Genomic DNA, 18,610 nt, shown 5'->3' on the forward strand with positions numbered 1-18,610 from the left:
AGAGGCCAAGCCACATGCAAACACAAGGTCTCACACACAGAATGGGACTCATCTACTAAACCAAAATCAAGCCCAAGACCTAAGCTTCTCTTAGGTCACAAATAAATGTCCTGTTAACTGTGGATCTTCACGAACAATTTCCATCTGGAAACACTCCCGGCCACATGTCAGGCCACGGGTCAGAGGTGAAGGGAAGGCAGCAGTTCACTGAAGGCTTTGTTTGCCTTGGTCCGTAATTAAAGACAGGAGACATTCATTGCTCATTGGTGGCCGGAGGGCTCCCTGGGCATTTGTGAATCTCTCCCTTAGGCAAAAGTGAGAGGGGGAGTTGGTTTGATGGTGTGTTGAAGCATTCCAGACGTGAATCTAAGTATTGTCTCTGAGGACCTCTGCACGTAGGCCCAGCGAGACAATGCAAAATCAGCTGGCAAGGCAGAGCAGACTGGAGGGGGGAGTGCAGGAGAGCCTGGGTCTGAGAGTGCACAGGAGGACATTTCAGTCGTTGGCAGTTGTATGGACCTTTGGTCAGCAAGGGTCTGTTAGCATTGCCACAGCGGTAATTCACGTATCTGTGTCCAGACCAGAGGGTGTGTGTGGGGGGGCGGGACGGGTTCACCAATGAATGAGCTCCCCAGCAGTTCCTGAATTCCTGTGGCTGGTCACTTCCAGTGTTTTCATTCATGGGTTGGACTTGGGCCAAGACAGAAAAGGGCCCTCTTGAGGTCATGTTGTCAGCACCACAGCTCTCACCAACTGTCCTCTTCCATTTCTTTCCTCTCCAAATGCATCAGAACCTTCCTCTGCTATTTGCAGGGAATGAAACCTTACTTCCATGTGGAAAACACTTGTTACAAACGACATGCACATAGGAAAGGCAGCCATTGAGTCTAGGTGGATAGGACAGGATTTTATGAGAACACATCAGTTCTCCTTAGCATATGTCACCACTTCCAAATCCCTCTCTGTGTAGAAATTTTGTTTTATTCTTGCAGTCCAGTTTCTAGTCAAACCCATCCCAAATGAAATGAGACAATTGGCCCTAATTCCCTCCTCATAAGGGAAAGGGCACCCATTTGCTGCCTTCTACTCTCGCCTTTTCCTAAGTGTCTTCTAGGCCCTCTTGGTGAGGATCCATCATCTCTCTCTGTTTCTTCACTTCTAATTTAACTTCCAAGCCTCACCTTTTATCACATCTTACCAGCTTTTTCCAAATCCTACCTGCTTCCCCTATAAAACTCAATTAATATGCCTTTCAATCCGGAGCTTGGAAAATCAAGCCTCAGTCGTCACAAAAATTAACATCTCTGCAGACAAATTTAGTGGCCAAATTTTTAAAATGATAATCTGGAGAGTAGCAGCTACAGCAAAACATGTTTCGCATTGCTGGTAAAATCACGGGCCTCTGGCCGTAGCTAAGGATACAGCTGTTGAGAATGGGGTCATGATGATCACAACCGTTACCATTTGTTGAGCTATCACTAAGTGCCAGAATCATTGTGAGTACTTCATTAAAAATATCTCATGTTTACAGCAGCAATGTCCACAACAGCCAAAATATGGAAAGAGCCCAGATGTCCATCAACAGATGAATGGATAAAGAAGATGTGGTGTGCATATGTACAATGGAATATTACTCAGCCATCAAAAAGAATGAAATCTTGCCATTTGCAATGATGTGGATGGAACTAGAGGGTACTAGGCTATGCTGACTTATTTCTACGTCAGTCAGAGGGAGACAAATACCATATTATTTCACTCATATGTGGAATTTAAGAAACAAAATAGATGAACACGGGGAAAGGAAGAAAAATAAGATAAAAAGAGAGAGGGAGACAAATCATAAGCCACGCTGAACTCTAGGAAACAAAACGAGGGTTGCTGGAGGGGAGGTGGGGGGATGGGGTAACTGGGGGATGGGCAGTAAGGAGGGCACTTGATATAATGAGCACTGGGTGTTGTATACACCTGATGTATCACTAAATTCTACCCCTGAAACTAATAATGTATGTTAACTAAATCGAATTTAAATAAAAAAATTAAAGAAATAAAAAACTAAAGGAATTAGAATGGCAAAAAAAAAAATCTCATGTAATCTCACAACTAATTGCAGAAGTCATGATTATTATCCTTATTTTCAGATAAGGGAAATATGCTTTTTTCTGATTCTTCAAACTAGAAAATGGTAGAGTAATTTAAAACCTAGATGGCAGGAATTTAAAACGAAAGAAAATTAAGGAAAAAAGAAAACCTTTACTCATAGTGAAAATGCCTGCATCTGATTTGGGGTTATATGACCAGAAATATTTGATTCTCTAGGTTGGCAGCAATAATCTACAAGATTCTACTTAGTAGAATGTGGAAGAATGGCAGATGTTTACAGATGTCCTTTTCCTGGCACGAAGGGTTCTTACGCGGAGACCCCAGGACTGTGAGGAGTAGTGTTTCACACAAAGCCGAACACAGCTTCCCTTTGCTTGTCTGCACCCAGATCTTTCTGGGGAAAAGAACACCTTCATAGAGCTGGGAAACGTCCCTCGACATTTTTGTACAGGTTCCCTGTCTCAAGTTAGCTGTGACCACACTGCCCTCTAACTGACCAGAGTAACCAGACAGGAGCTATAAAGCCAGAGGCCAGAGTGAAGTGACCTTCTCAATTGAGACAACGCATGTGAAGGAACTCTTCGGCCTTAATACACCCTTAGGATTGTTAACTCCTAAAAGATAAGGATGTCTGCAGCCCTAGAGACCCAGCACCTAGTAAGGGCCAAGTAAGGATTTATCAAATAAATGAACGCCACACACCTAGTTCATGCCACGTTGAGAAAATTCTGGAATTTTCAGGCTGGAATGTTCAGACCGGAATATTCCACATTTGGTAAGCACTTTTAGAGGAGGTATTAAGCTGAGGTCTTCAGAGTGTCTGTGAACCCTCTGAAATTACGTGCAAAACTTCATGTCTACATGTGGGAATTTTGGTGAGGGTCTGCAGCAGTCGTCAAATTCTTAAGAAAGTTCTTGAACCAAATCACTGAAGAATTACTGCTTCGTGGTTTAAGAGCAGTTACACTTCATTATTTTATTTTACTGCACAACAATGCTGTGTGAAGGACATCATCATAATCCTTAATTTACAGAAGGAGAAAATGTGAAATTGAGAAAGATGGGCACAGGTATTATATAAAAAGTGTCCTCCTTGCAGATGTCTGTTCTTGCCACTTGCCGTGGGAGCGACTGTGTGCCCGTGTGCGTGCAGAGAAAGAAACAATGGTGAAATATTAAAGTAGATTCAACATTACTGGTTGGACGCTGGCTTTCCTTCCACCTCAAGATTCAAAAGATGGGACTACGTGTTTCCCCTGCACCTACCAGTTTCCATTTTGGGGAACTGCTTGATGGAAGCCGGCTCTGGTTTTTAGCTCAAGCCCTGATGCATTGCCCAACCCAGCAGAGTAGTGTAAGAACCAGAGAAGAAATGCATCACCATTTACATTTACCTTTAGCTTCTTTATCTATATAATGGAGTTAAAAATACCACTTACTCTGACCTGAATACATTTCTCTCTCCTTCTACAGGCAGCTGAAAGCCTAAGTGACTTCTGGATCGATTATCTTTCCTGGATGCTTTGTACTGCCTGACATCTGGGACTCGTTTCCTCATCTGCAAACTGAGAGCTGCAGGACGAGGTAATTTTGTTGATGACTTAGCTCTAAAGTGCTTTTTCTATGATACTGTTGTGGAAGAAGCAAGTGGGGTGTGGGCAAGGGAAAGTAAAAAGCAAAAGAAGATCCTCTTGGTTAGGGTGCCTGGATTCATTTCTTTCCATTATCTCCCTCCACTGGTGTTGGGTTCATCCTTTTCCTTCTCACTGCACCTTGAGTGGCGACATCACTACTTTCTTCCACATCTTCTGGAAATCCTGCGGGTCACACCTAGGTGCTTCAAACACAGATGCTGGTGGAGGCAGCCAAGGGCAAAGGCTGCTTCATGTCTCCTGGTTTCCCCCACCCTTCTGCTCGGAGTGACGCATCAGGTGGGGGAATTCTAACACTCCTGGGAAGTGGTTTTCCCACCAACAAAAGGCAAATCGGAACTGCGATGACAAGTTCCCCTGGGGCACTGCAGAGGGTTGGCCTGTGACCTGATAGGTCTTTCGACTCTCAGAATGGGTGATTCTGCAATTCTTCCTCATGACTAGATCACCCAGGGATTAACACATTCTCCCACAGCAAGTATAAATGAAGGCTTGGAAGACAGAGTCTGACTCATGAAAAGTAAGGGGGGGTTAGAGCCCAAGTCTGAGTGAGTAGACCTTATGTCTTGTGCTTGGGGACCAGAGCTATGCTGTTGCACAACTCCAGGGGGTTCTCATTCTATGTAGTCTCTGTCAGAGGCGCCCCTTGGAGCACAGTTTTAATACAGGGTACAGAACCCGTGATCCCTGACACGGAGCGACACTGCTGTCCTGCTTGTGATGCCTTAAGGACCTTCATTTCATCACAGAATTTCATATCCTCTGGGGTTGAAATCTCAATGTCTGGGGAGTACTTTCATCATAGTTCCCTTATGAAGCCTGGCAAAATCCCACATTCCGTGCATATGCTGGAACAAAAATGTGATTGATAAATTGACAAAGAAAAGAGGCTAAATTGGGGGTAGGGGTGATGAGTGAGTTATAAATCCAGACAGCAAACCAAGTTTAACACAAGAGACAGAAACATGTACAGAAGACTGTGCTGTTTTATCCTGTGCTCTGACAATACAGCACTTCCTCCGCTAACAGTGGGGTTGCGACCCAGTAAACTCCTCGGAGGCTGAAAATATCAAGTCAATAGTGCACGTCATACACCCAGCCTATAGGAACATCACAGCTTAGCCGAACCTGCTTTAAAAGTGCTCAGAACGCTTCCATTAGCCTACCGTCGGGCAACATCTTCTAACATCAAGCTTATTTTATAAGACATTTATTGATCTGTACTGAAAGTGAAAAACAAATTTTTGTAAGTGTAGGGGTTGTTTACCCTCGTAATCGGGGGGCTGCCTGGGAGCTGTGGCTCGCTGCTGCCCACATCACCGGAGAGTGTTATACTGCCTGTCGCTAGTCTGAAAAAAGATCCCAGTACTCCAAATGTGGAGTATGGTTTCCACTGAATGCGCACTGCTTTTGCACCATCATAAAGTCGAAAGATCCTAAGTCAAACCACTGTAAGTCGGGAAACTTCTGTATTTTTTTTTGTAAGAATCTTAGGTGTTGAAATTAGTTTAGTCAGTTGTATCAAGTAAGGTGGTCGTAAGTGGTTTCAGCAGTTAATGGGTTTCTTTATTCATGTGACCAGTTTACCATGTAATAACTCTCATTCCCTGGCTACTGACCGAGGGTCAAGTGCTTCCCAAATAGTACTTCATTGGATCCTCCCGGGAACCCTAGGAGGTGGGTGTTACTATCTCTATTTTATAAATGGAAAACTGGATCTCAAAGAGGTTCATAATTTGCCCAAGGTCATTCAACGCAAGTAGCTGTGTTAAGGGTCAGACTCAGGGCTGCCTGACTCCGAAGCTGTGCCCTTACCAGGACTCCAAACTGCTTCCTTCCTTTCTATGATGCCATTATGTTTTTCTTGAGCAAATGTAGCCAGAACTGCTCCATTACTTGCCCTAGGGTAGAACCAGTAATAAGAGCAATGCCTGTAGAGCTTATTATGTGCCAAGAACTTTCCTGAACACTCTATAATGTCTTAAATAACTTATTCCTTGTAAAATCTTACAAGGTGGGGATGGAGCCCCATTTCTGGATGAGGAACGAAGACATGGAGAGGTTGTGCAAGTGGCCCAAAGTCACTGGCTCGTTAGTCAGGGGGCGGAGCTGGGAATCAGAGCCAGACAGCTGGGCTCCAGAGGCCGTGAGCAGTGTGCTCTCGGGGAGCAGCTTGTCAGAGGGGCAGATCACTCCGTGGAAACCCATTGCCCTGTTCAGATTTGTCCAGGCTCGCATTAGACACAGTTTGTGGAGGCTTCACGCTCTAGGAGGGAAGAATGCTAGTGAGTCAATGAATTGAACCTCTTATCCTTGCTTTCCATTGCTTGGTTGTCCCACACACCCAGTTTCAGGCAGGGTCGTCAAGCTAAGGGCAGCCACGCCTCCTTGCCGTTCCTTGGGGGCACCAGTGGGAGTGCTGGGAACCCCACCACCCTGCGGGAGGGAAGCGGCAGGAGAGGACGGGCGCAGAGTCACATGTCCTGAAGGTAGTTTTAATTTTCCCGTTTCTCTTCTCACTTCTTAGTCACTGCTCTGCCTTTTCAGAAAAGTGAAATTAATTCTGTGGAATTCCTAGGAACTGGAGGGTTTTGAATCTGTAATGTTTATGAATCTGCTGAGAACACTGCGAAGTGAGGCTTCTTTTTGCATATGAAGTCATAGTTTAACCCAAACCAAAAAAAAAAAAAAAAAAAAAGCTTGAGAGGGTCTGTGGGGATCAGAGCTGGGTATTGTGTTACAGAAATTTTCCATTTCAGACACAAACTACATACGGCAGCATGTGGGCCAAAAAAGGCAGAGAGAGACTCCAGGGGGGGGGGGGGCTGAAGTAATAATACCTCCTCCTTTAATCCTGAGGAGTATGGCCAGGTTCTCGGGGAGGGCTGTCCAGAAGGTCTGGAAAAGATCACACTTAAATATCTGGGATTAGAAGGATGCTAATGGCGGCATCGGGGACATTAAGTTCAGAGAGCTCCCTAGGATGCCCCCCGGGCAAGATTCTTAGCCTCTCAGTGCCTCAGTTTGTAATATCTGAAAATGAGACAGACGCCTCAGAATTTGTTGAATGTAGTAAAAGTGTTATACACACAGGCTATAGAATAATGGCGGGATAAGACTATTTATATTATTAAACAGTACCTAATTCGCGAGCATTTACCAAGCCTTATTACACATGGGCCACTATGCTAAAGATTTCTAAACATTATCTCATTTCATCCTTCCAAGCTGAAGAGGTCGGCTGGCATCATGTCCATATTTTATATGTGAGGAGGCCGCAGTTTAGAAATGCTGAGTGACTGAGCAAGTTCATAACCTTAGCGGGGACACTGGGGTCTCAAACCTAGGTCGAGTCTGGCACCCGTGAACTGACACCTTCTTCTGCCTCCCCAAGGACAGGCCAACCCTGGCCCACATTGCTCTGGTCCTGGGCTGAATCTTGAGAGAATTCTCCAGATATCCCCCAGAAGAGGGGGCATCACCTGTTCGATAAAATAGGTTCCTTCGGCCTCTCATTCCAGCTTTATCAGTGGCGCCTTCCAGCTCACCATGGCAGTACCTGTTTTTAAGAAACGTTGCACTGGTTTTCCAGGTAGATGAGCTGGTCTTGGTGGCCCCTTGGGCTCAGTTCTGAGACAAGTATTACCTAGAGCCGGGTTCTTACAGTCTGGTGTCCTCGAGTAGCACATGGACATCACAGGAAATGGAAGCAATGAGCGTCTCTGGCCCCATTCAGACCCCCCGAATCAGAAACTCTGAGGGTCGGGCTCAGCAATCCGTATTTTAACAAACCCTTGGGCTGATCCTGAGCAGCCAGAGTTTGAGAACCACGGGCGGCTGGGGCACATAAAGGAGAGAGTTAAGTCAGCAATAGAGGTCTATGATTCTTAACAGCTGCTGGTGACTCATTCTCCCCGGTCATTCCCTTCTGGGTTTCTGTCCTTTTTAGGATGAAGGATTTGCTCGCAATCCCATCTTGTGTGATAAATTTCATCAACAGTGTCCATTCCTTTCTGAATCGACGTGCGTGAGGCAACTCGGGGCTTTATCCACTCCCTGTGCATGCGTAGCCCACTTCTGTTTTTGGACCCACTTGCTCAATTTCCAGTCTGGGCGATTAGCTTCCAGTTACTCTTCATGTCAGAAGAGAAAAATAAGTTTTACTGAATCGGTGGTTCCAGGTTGAATTGAAGAACTGCGGAGCCGGGGTTAGCGCTCCGGACGGGCTTGGTTTTAAAGGCTCTGAACAGTGCTACACACGAGCCAAGTGGCACCCTGTCCCCCTCGCTCCTGCCTACCCTGCCTAAAATTCACGACACAGGGTGAAGCAACTAAAGCTGAAAATGGGCAATTTAGCTGAAAAGCTAAATCAATGCTTCGGTTTTCAAATGTAAGCTCCGACTCAGGCTTTGTCTGCCTCCTGGGCTCGCCCGGCCCGCCTGCCTCTCAGGGGGAAACTCAAACTGAACGCACGTTGCAGAAACAAGAGAATAGAAAAAAATTCTCTTCCCTCCAATTCCTTCTCCAGAGACCAGTGTAAAATGGGTCCCCAGTCCAACACAAATCTGCCTTTTAATAACCACGTAAGCCTAGCTTTCAATAAAAATTATTCCAAGTTTGTGAGTTGGTTACAAAAGCCTTTCTTGTCATCTGAGATGCTGCTTTTCCTAATTGAAAAATAGTAGGAAATTTTACTCAGCTCTGCCAGAAAATGGAAACTACGGTTATAGATGTGACCTGTGTTTAGCGGCTTTGGGGTGGGACATGTCCTTTTATCTCAACAGAGATTCACTAACATGACGTTCTGGTGTGAGGGGGTTTCTGAGGTCCAGCTTCCATCTCTAAATAAGGTAAAATAAGCATGAAAACTTGGTTTCTGTTGCCAGAAGCTATTTTTGAGTTTCAAAAGAGTTTTACTAAGGACTTTGTGTTGCTAAGCCAGTCTGACTCTAATTCACTGTAGAACGTAGGCCACACGCAAGTGAAGACCAGCTGTGTGATGGGTATTAAACCCTGACCTGGTGGACGTGGAGCCCCTGCCTCATGATCCTTCCTGAGGCGCCGTTGCAGAAGTGGGGTGGCTGCCGCCCACATCCAATGCGAGAAAATGACGAAACTGGGCCTTCATGTGGTCTTCCCTTTCCGACACGTACTCCACGTTCTCTGCCTCAAAGACCCTTGCCTCGAAGATCGCATGTTGTGCTATTTTGAACCAACAATAAATATTTTTATCGCAACATAAAATTTTGAATAAAAATTCTGGAAAAAGATAGGCCCAAGTCCAAAATCTGACTTATCTCTTTATAGCTGTGTGCCTTGGACAAGCTACTTAACCTCTCTGAGACTTAGGTTGGGTTCCTTTCCTATATATCGGGGAAGAAATGATAACCATAGGGTTGCTATGAAGACTGATTTGGATAACATTCAATGCTGGCATTTAATAGGTGTTATTTTGGGTGTGTGTCATCTTAAACTCAACTGGTACAAACAATGAATTTACATGCTGAAACAAAAATTTTCTACTGCCTAGGTCCATACATATGGGAGATATAGATATATAGAGGTGGATAAATAGATAATTGAAACATTATATATATATATGATATATTTCACTCTAATCAGCTCTGAGAAACACTAATGTTTCGTTGTCCTTTCTTTCCTCAAACTTCATGGTGAAGTCTGCATCCACCCTGGCGTCCTGAGTGATGCATACAGGCTCCAGGTGGCAGGGGCCCCACGCTGACAGGACCCGTTAGCAAAGTATGACTTGTTGCATCAGTCTCTCCCGAGCCTAGTAGAGTCCTGATTTCATCATTGTTGTTGACTCACCTTCCCATGGATTTGGTCCTGTGAAAAATGTCAAGGCATGCATTTTTCAAGCTATGCCCACAGCAAAAAAACGCATTTGAAGTATTTTGTTCAAAAAGAACTTAGCGACAATTTGATATTCCTAGTAGACTCCGATTCTGGTATTAAAAAAATATGTATATATTCAAAAAGTCAAGAAATGAATGATTAATGTCAAAGCATTTTTATTTCTAGTTTTATAAATCAACTTTTTATTAAAGTGACTCACAAATTCAATATTAAAAAAGTGGGGAGGGGCACCTGGGTAGCTCAGTCAGTTAAGTGTCCGATTCTTGGTTTGGGCTGAGGTCACGACCTCGGGATTGAGCCCCACATCGGGCTCCACGCTGAGTGTGGAGTCTGCTTGAGATTTTCTCTCTCCTTTTCCTCTACCCCTCCCCTGCTCTCTCTCTCTCTCTCTCAAATAAGTAAATAAACAGAAATTTTTTGAAATGTGGGAGTCTGCACAAAAAGAGAATTTTAGAATGTATTAGGATACAAGTACAGGCATTTCTTTTGTAAAAAAAAAAATGCAGACACATACACACACCGACGTTCAGAAGTTCCACCGGCAGAGGAAGGCGGAGAAGCCGAGCATGCGCGGTGGGAGCCCGCAGAGACAGCATTAGGTCATCTGCTCCATCCTGCCACGGTGAGATTATCCCCCAGACGGCAGTTTATGTTTCTGCGGTTTGCTGAGGGTTTGGGCTACTTTTAAGTAATTTTCTTCAAGGTCTTCGAAGATAGTTTAAAATTATTTTGTGAACTGTTCATTCTATCACATGCTTCAGCAAAATCTACCACAATCTAATAAGCATCTGGGTCTGTTCTCTGTGACACAGCCTGGAGTCTTCTTTTCTTAAATTTCAACTCTCTACCTCAGATCTCTTTTCCTCCCTGGGTTTACATTTTTCCCAGGTACTGAGTGTTTTCACTCAGTCTTGCTACACAGTCCACAGGAGAATGTTTAAGGTGCGTGCCTGTGTCTCAAACAGAGACTTTACGTATGAGTTGAATGTAAGGTGGGCATAAATAGGTCATCATTGAGGTTTGCGACCTGTTTTGTTCTTTGCTTCATTTTCTTCATTTTCTTTTATTTTTATTATTTATTTATTTATCTATTTATTAATTTATTTATTTATTTATTTTAGAGAGGGAGAATGGGAGGGGGCAGAGAAAGGTGAGCAGAGGGCGAGGGAGAGAGAGAGAGATGGAGAGAGGCAGAGGGAGAGGGAGAGAAACTCAAGCAGGCTTCCCACTCAGTGCAGAGACTGACATGGGGCTTGATCTCATGACCTTGAGATCATAACCTGAGCTGAAATCAAAAACCAGATGCTTAACCTGCTGAGCCACCCGGATGCCCCTCTTTGCTTCATTTTCAATTCAGTCAGTACCAGGTGTTTCTTGAGGGTCAATTACAAGAAAGACAGTGGCCACAGTTCTTTGGCCTTGCACACGTTTTCTCTCCCTGCTCTGCCTGAAGGGGGTCTCTCTCACATGTACACACACAGCTTGGCTCCCACCTGGTTTGTTTTTGTTTTTCACATTTAGTACTCATTTAATGTTTTGTTTTCTGAGTTCACAAAGTTGACTTAGTAGAGTTTTTCTCAAACTTCTGGTTGAAAATAATCACCTGGGGCAAAAGTACAGTTTCTTGGGCCTTCTGAGTCAGTTTAACATTCTTTAAGATTAAATAAAAGAAGGTTCACATAATCCTTGGCATGTATGTTCAATAGGGCTGAGGAAGGCATGATATATTTTATTCATTTATTTTATTTTTAAATTTGTTTATTTATTTTATTTATTTATTTATTTATTTTATTTTTTAAAGATTTTATTTATTTATTTGACAGAGACAGCCAGCCAGAGAGGGAACACAAGCAGGGGGAGTTGGGAGAGGAAGAAGCAGGGTCCTAGCGGAGGAGCCTGATGTGGGGCTCGATCCCAGAACGCCGGGATCATGCTCTGAGCCGAAGGCAGACGCTTAACCACTGTGCCACCCAGGCGCCCCTAAATTTGTTTATTTTTTAATTTTTATTTTTTAAAATTTTATTTCTTTTATTTTTAGCAGGTTTCTCATCTGGTTCTTGTCAACAGATAAGTTTAGGGACCACTGGAGGAGGAGATGATCTCCTGGGTCACTTTCAACTTTAACACATTACACTTCAGACAATCCTGATGACTTTTCTCAGAGGTCTTCACTGATAAATGACATCAACCGTCTTCTTTAACCTCTGGCCCCAAAGTGCTCTTGCCTCCTGAGATTCTATAGCAGATATCCGTATTCTTAGGTAGTGACTCATTGCACGAACTCGCAGAATTTCTTCAATGCCTCAGACGTTTACTTGAATCTTTCATTTTATTTAGTGTTTTGAAATTTTTCATCATGCCTGCTGAGTCCGTGGCAGACTCCTCCTCCGGAGGGCAACGTTTCATATATTTCTGTTTATTCTTAATTTGTGTTCACACAGTGTTTTGCTCTCAGATGAATGAGGTTTTGTTCCTAATTTAATTTTCCCTTTAAATGTGAGTATTTTGCTGCATGGGTAAAGAATATATCATTTCATTGCATACACCAAGAGGCGTACGATTTAGGAACCCCAGTTTTATCTTCACCGGTGCAGCTGTTGGGTGCTCATATAACCCCTTAATCCTTTATAAAAACTTAATCGGACAGCTGCCTTGATAATATGCAGTTTCAATAACAACCTCTGTTGAAGAAAATAATATCCCATTGTAGTAAGTCTCACAGATTAATGATGTCTCTCTGCAAAGAAATGTCGAACGGACAGGAGTCCCCTAAACTGGGAATTGAGCTAAATGCTGAAAAAAAAATCACCTTTAAAAATTTCTGCCTTGAGATGGAATTATATTCTTTGGATTTAGCAACTGCTGGTATCTTTGTTATATTAGTGGTTTAATTAGACTGTTTAATGTAGTGGAACAGCTCTTTAAAGTACTTTTGACAAGGATACTATTGTGAAAGAAAAACAGCTCTTTCATTGGAGCCATTAAAATTATAGGGAGAAAAATGAAAAAATCACCCCTGGCAGCATATTTTTGAGTTCAGCTGTGACTTCTCCAGTCTAATCACCAAAAAACTCTGGAAGGCCCTTCTTGTTTACACAGCAGTTTGATCTGGATTCTTGTAAAATTAACATAGGTTGACAAATTAAATGGAACACCACCACCCTCCAGGACATGAAATGTAAAGGAGATGAAAACAAACATGGGAATGTTCCTGTAATCGCTCAGTGTGGAGTCAGATCCAGTAAAACAAAACTCTCGTGCTGGTGAAGATAATTGGGTGCAGAGTATCAACCCATAGTTGGTATTAATTACTTTTTATATGTACCTACATCATTTCTCATACACCACTAAAATAGACGTCTTTGTTTCCCCACCGATTTTTTTTTTTTTAAACCAGAATTTACTAGCGACATCTACTTGGTTCTCAAGTGAAGCAGTTCAGTCGTTTTGCACTATCACAGTTTAAAATCTCTCTCAAGAACTCATGAAATAAGCATCTTACATTGTTGGTGGTTAATGATTTTAGAAAATTCAGTCTCTTTGAACTTATCCTCAAAAGGGATTTTTCTTGTAAATGAAAAAGACTCACAGGTAATCTGAAACTTATGTCCCAATAGAATTTAACGGGAAATACTCCTCAGCCTTGTCCAAGTTTATTTAGAAGTACAAATAAAAAGACTCAAAAATTTTAAATGAGAAACTTATGTTTGGAGCCCTGACTTTGAAAGAAAAGGAAATATACATTATCTAAATGTAATTAATCTAACACCGACATTCTGTTTTGCAAACTGCTCGAGGTACCGAGGGAGGTGAGGTGAGCATAAAGAGAGACATGGCTGCTCTGGTGGGGCCTCTCCAAGTCACCAAGCCAAGTGGGCCTCTGTCATTTTTGCCTACTTTGCCTTCCTATTTCAGGGAAAACTGATAAAGAGACCAAGCCTGGAGGGCCCGGTGTTTCCTCCCCCGGGTCCCTGGCGGCTCAGGCCACCAGCTGCATCTGCAGGAGACTTTGAGCTTGCCTGAGGAATGCAGATGTGCGGGAGGCCTTCGGAGATGATGGCCAGTGCCCCAGAGGGGTGTCCAGCTGTGGCGGGGGGAACCATAGCTGGTGGGCGTGACAGACTCTTGGACTGTTCTGTGTGGCCATCTTGGCTCTGTCTTATCGTCCACGTTTCCTCCTGGGTGGCTCTCCAGCCTTCCTACCCATTCTGTCAACTATGTGACAGCCTTCCAATAAATTCCTTTCCTGCTTAAAGCAGAGTTAGTGTCTGTCTGTGGAACCAAGAACCCTGACGACGAGGTTAATTCCAGCCATTTAGGACCAGATATTCCAGTGTATCTGTGTGCCCACTGGTTCGTGAGCTTATGTCATTAATGCTATTTAGATAAACTCTTCCTCACTCCAAATAAGATTTGAAATTACACAGAAAGACACAATCTAACAAGATAAAAAGGCAATAGAAATAGGAGGAAGATAAATGTGTTGGTGCCTGAGCCACTTTGTTCATGTACCACTTCATCATGAGAAATGGAACTTCTAGGCGATTGAAAGCCCTCAGTTCACCTGGGTCCTCACACTCTCTTCCCTGCCGGGGACCCTTTCTGGTAAAGCCGAAACGGTCAGAAGCTTCCATGGGGAGGGCGGGGAATATGGCGTGTAAGCAAAGGAAACAGGCCGTCTTCAGAGGCCGGTCACAAACACCAGTCCCCAGGCTCCTCTGTCCTGGCCTTGCTGTGGCCAATGAGTTCCTGCTTTTGGCTCTGCAGTGTCTTTTAAGTCTCTTCTTTTAAAATGGAAATATATTTGGAAGAGATCGTATATTAAATCATTTACTTTAGCAAAGTGTTTCCCAAACTTCAGTCATTCATGTACTGTCTTTCGATCTTGCCATATTCAAATATTATCTGTTCTATTCCCTTTTTTCCTAAGTACCTCCCAAACTTTTGTTCAAAGTAATATACATGAATGCGAAAGCTTGTTATGCTATACATTTTTAATACTCATGACAATAAACGCATAGAATTAAAGTGATTATACATCATCTTTCATTCCACAGAAAGTTTATCACGTGAACTAGGATTCCATCCTTGTTTAAAAAATTGTGCATGGAAGTTACAATTTCGGAATCTTTACCTTACCTACCAAAAATGTCTATATTTTACTCCAATCCTGCATTTATAGTTTGGGTGGGTGTAGAATTTCAACCCAAGTTGAAATCATGTCCTCTCAGATCTTTGAAGGCATTTCCCCAACATCTTCAAGCACCATCCAGCAATGTTGTGAGAGGTCAGAAGCTGGTCTAATTCAAGTCCTTGTAGGTTCCTTTTTTCCCTCTCTGAAAGTTCTTTTATTCTTTTAATCTTTGACATTCGAAAATATCACAAGGTTGCTTAGTTGTTTGGGGGTTTGTTTGTTTCATTGGGGTTTTTTGGTTTGTTTTTAAATTAATTTTGCTGTACATGAGCTCTTTTAATCTAAGCATTGTGACTTCTGAGCACTAAGATTCTACTTTTGGATATTTTTTCCCCTTCAATTTTCTGTGCTGTTTCTGGGACACCTATTCGGTAGATATGGGGCTTCCTGGATTGGGTCTCAGTGTTTGGCGCCTGAATCAGTCAGTTTGATCAGGAAAACAAAAGCCTTTCTGTGTGTTTTCAGTAGGAAATGTTTTAATACAAGGAACAGCCATTGGAAAGGCTGGAGGAGGGAAAGTTTCGTGCACTGGCACTGACTAGCTCAGTGTGCAATCCCAGCAATGTTCGCTTGTAGCCGCTTCAAACCCCATAGGCAACTGCTGCCTGCGTGTCTGCCAGCCCTCGCTCTGGAGAACAACGCCTCTACTTTTCCACCTTCCAAATTACAGATACCCCCTGGAGGCTCTAAGCTGAAACCGTGGGGGGACGATGGTCTGGGAAATGCAGGTCCTGCTTCTTTGTGATGCAGAGAAGTCCTTAGCAGGGGTGGCAGAGATGCCAAGGTGACAGACAGTCCAGCACAATGACCTTGGCTCTGTGCAAGTCCTAAATTCGCCACACACTAGCTGTAACCTGCAGAAATTGTCCTAATTGCTTAAGGCCTTCATCTCTCCCACTGTAAAGAGGGGGAATGATATTACTAACTACCTCATAGATTTTCTGGGAGGATTGATTGAAATAATGCATGGAGCGGGTATAAACCAGTGCCTGACACATATTCAAGTGCTTTAAGTAAATTGTTGGCTATCTAATTTTTGTTATTAGTATTTAATTATCTTTTATCTCACCTTTCCACCAATGTCGTTTTGCTCTAAATTTTGGGGAAAAAAAAAAAAAGCTTCTTCAACATTGTTTGCCAGTCTGTCTATCCATTTTTTAATAACAGTAATAATTTTAGATTATTCCTTTTTTGTAGTCTTCTTCTCTGTTATGAGTTTATTCTTTTTAAAAACATGCTTTTGTTTTATTTTTTAAAGATTTTATTTATTTGAGCTAGAGAGAGAGAAAGCAGGGGCAGGGGCAGGGGGAGAGGGAGAAGCCTACTCCCCACTGAGCAGAGAACCCCATGCGGGGCTCCATCCCAGGACCCCAGGATCATGACCTGAGCCCAAGGCAGATGCTTAACTGATTGAGCCACCCAGGCATCCCAAAACAAGCTTTTATTTTAATAAGGTCTTGGGAAGATGGAGAAGCGAAACCCTGGGTCTGTCTAGTTTGTCACTTGGTGCAGAGAAGGACGGTATTGGCTCAAGAGGCTCGGTGGCAATGGCAGCTGGTTACTCTGCGGGCGGTGTGCCGAGAGCTTCCCTTTCATACGCTCACCCGATTCGGCTCCACCGTAAGACACAGGTAGTAGTATTGTCCTCGTTTCTAAAGATGAGATAACTGAAGCTGACAGAGGTCAAATGACTCACCCGGATCACACAGCTCGTAACAGGTAGACATAAACTTAATCACGGGTCTATTGGTGACAGAGTTCAGGCTCTGAACCAGAGCTGCTAGATGGATCGCATCCTGGGAGACGGCTGGCCAGTATCCTCGCGCATGCGTGTGTGTACGCGTGGATTCCTCCTGTCCTCCGATGAACATTTAGGCTCTTTGCAAAATTTGCCGGTATAAACAAGCCTTCCATAGATATATGTGTACTATGGGAAATTTTTAATGCACTCTTCTGTTATTGTCTAAAAGTAAGTCCTAGAAGTGAATTTGCTAAGTAAACAATTACTTCTATAAGACATTTTTATGTGGTTTGACAAGCTGCACTTACAAAAGGAGGTTCCAGCACTGCGCACTCATCTATCATCTCCGTGCGTGAAAGCACCTGTTGCCCACCTGCTCACCGATGCCTGGCGTTACCCAAATTTTGCCAATCTCATAAAAAGGAAATGTTCTCTCACCATTTAAATTTGCCTTTATTTCATTTTTCGTGTGGCTAAACAACTCTTCAAATAATGATTATAGGTCATTTATCTTTCTTCTTTTGTGAACTGTCAATTCATTTTCGCTCAGCTTTCTACTGGGATATTGCCTCTAGCTGGGATGGATTTGCAAGTGCACTTCGGGGATGGCAAACTTTTGCCTGTTATTTATGTTGCAAATGTACTTTCCTGTTCAGCGTTTCTATTTTTACCTCTCCATATGGTATTTGTAAAAGGAGTTTTAAGTATTTATGTAGTCAAATCTATCCTAATTATCCTAATAATCTATCCAACATGTAAGTTGGTCCATTAATAGTGTGACTTACGATCTGAGTTTCTAAAAGAATCAGACAACTCCAAAACAAGTTGGCCCAAATTCAGGAAGCGGGTGCACTGTTTAAGATGGTGAAAAATTTCACTTACACACTAAAGGTTTACCTAAGCCAACTTAAGGAAACTGAGAAGGACTTCCAGCCGGTCTAGGCTGAAAGCTACTAAGCTTACCCTTCCAGCTTACCTCCTGCCTCAGCTGTGTGGTGCTAAAGTCAGAGTTGGAGTTCAGATGGTAACAGAGGGTGTTGGGATGGGTGTGGGTAGGTCATCCCTATCCTTCAACCCTGAGCTTCCAAACTGGTATCAACTGCCGACATCAGAAGACTCCCCTGTTATTTCTCCAGTATTTTGTTCTTTGTTTCTGTTTAAGGTTGCTCCCAGGATAAATGAAATTCAAGTCATAACTGAGTAGAGATCAGATTTATAACAAGACAGTTCACCAGGCAAAGGTCCCCGGGGTTTGGGAGAACATGTGAGGTCTGGGCTGCAGAGAATGATTCTAAATTAAAGCTCCAAGTTCAAGGAATGTGAATGAGGCACTGGCTCTATTTCAGGGTGAAGTTTTAGTTCTTCCTGTTCCTGCCTTTTCAATTAGAGGAATCTCTCTGAACCCTCCCCTTACCGCCTTGTCCAGGGAATCAAATCTTCCTTAGTCATGGCTACCACAACTGTCTCAACTCTTGTATTTTCTCCTTCCTAGGAGAGTTAGACAAATTTCAAAAAGGAAGCAGCTTTTCCTTCAAAGTCTGTATTCTTGAAAAGGAAGGATGCAAATTCCAATTTCCTTTTCTTTAAAATACCACTTGGACCTCAGCTTCTCTGAAGGCCTTCTTGAGTATCCATCTAGAACTTTTCTGTGCTGTGTTCAGTGTCACGGCCCTTATAGTCCCACATGATGAAGTGTTGGCTCCTTGTGGGTTCATCTGCTCTACAAGAGGTTGGCCTTCCTCTGGGCAAAACTGTGAGCTACTCCCTTCTGTACCTAGAGCACTTAGCAGAGTGTCAAGCATATATTAGGCACTCTATAAATGTCCTTTTATTGGATCTGTGTTCGAACAATAGAAAATATCTGATTCCAACATGCTGTTATGACCTTGGCTTGGGGCAAGTGGGAATTCATAACTTCTGATATAAGTTGATATGAAAAATAGCAGTATCCCAGTGGGAATTATGTCAGATAGTCATTCAAAGAGGAAAAATGGTGACCCCCAGATAATCCCTTTAGGGGAACAGCCAAAGACTGAGCATAACCAG

General features: G+C 43.2%; 1 protein-coding gene and 1 long non-coding RNA gene across 19 annotated transcripts in view; one reads left to right on the plus strand and one right to left on the minus strand.

Annotated features, from left to right (window-relative positions):
• The window catches only part of PHLDB2 (pleckstrin homology like domain family B member 2), a 209,637-nt gene that overhangs the window by 180,303 nt on the left and 10,724 nt on the right, over positions 1-18,610 (minus strand). The window lies entirely within an intron of this gene.
• Positions 1-18,610, plus strand: part of LOC123784078 (uncharacterized) — a 78,444-nt gene that overhangs the window by 44,364 nt on the left and 15,470 nt on the right. For all 8 annotated transcript variants that reach the window (XR_006777382.2, XR_006777385.2, XR_015724207.1 and 5 more), the window contains one exon: positions 3,574-3,684. This is a non-coding gene — a long non-coding RNA (uncharacterized LOC123784078). The remainder of the gene's footprint in view (positions 1-3,573; positions 3,685-18,610) is intronic.

The sequence above is a fragment of the Ursus americanus genome, chromosome 4, assembly GCF_024610735.1.
Source record: "Ursus americanus isolate L20-20 chromosome 4, mUrsAme1.1.p, whole genome shotgun sequence".
Lineage (NCBI taxonomy): Eukaryota > Metazoa > Chordata > Mammalia > Carnivora > Ursidae > Ursus > Ursus americanus.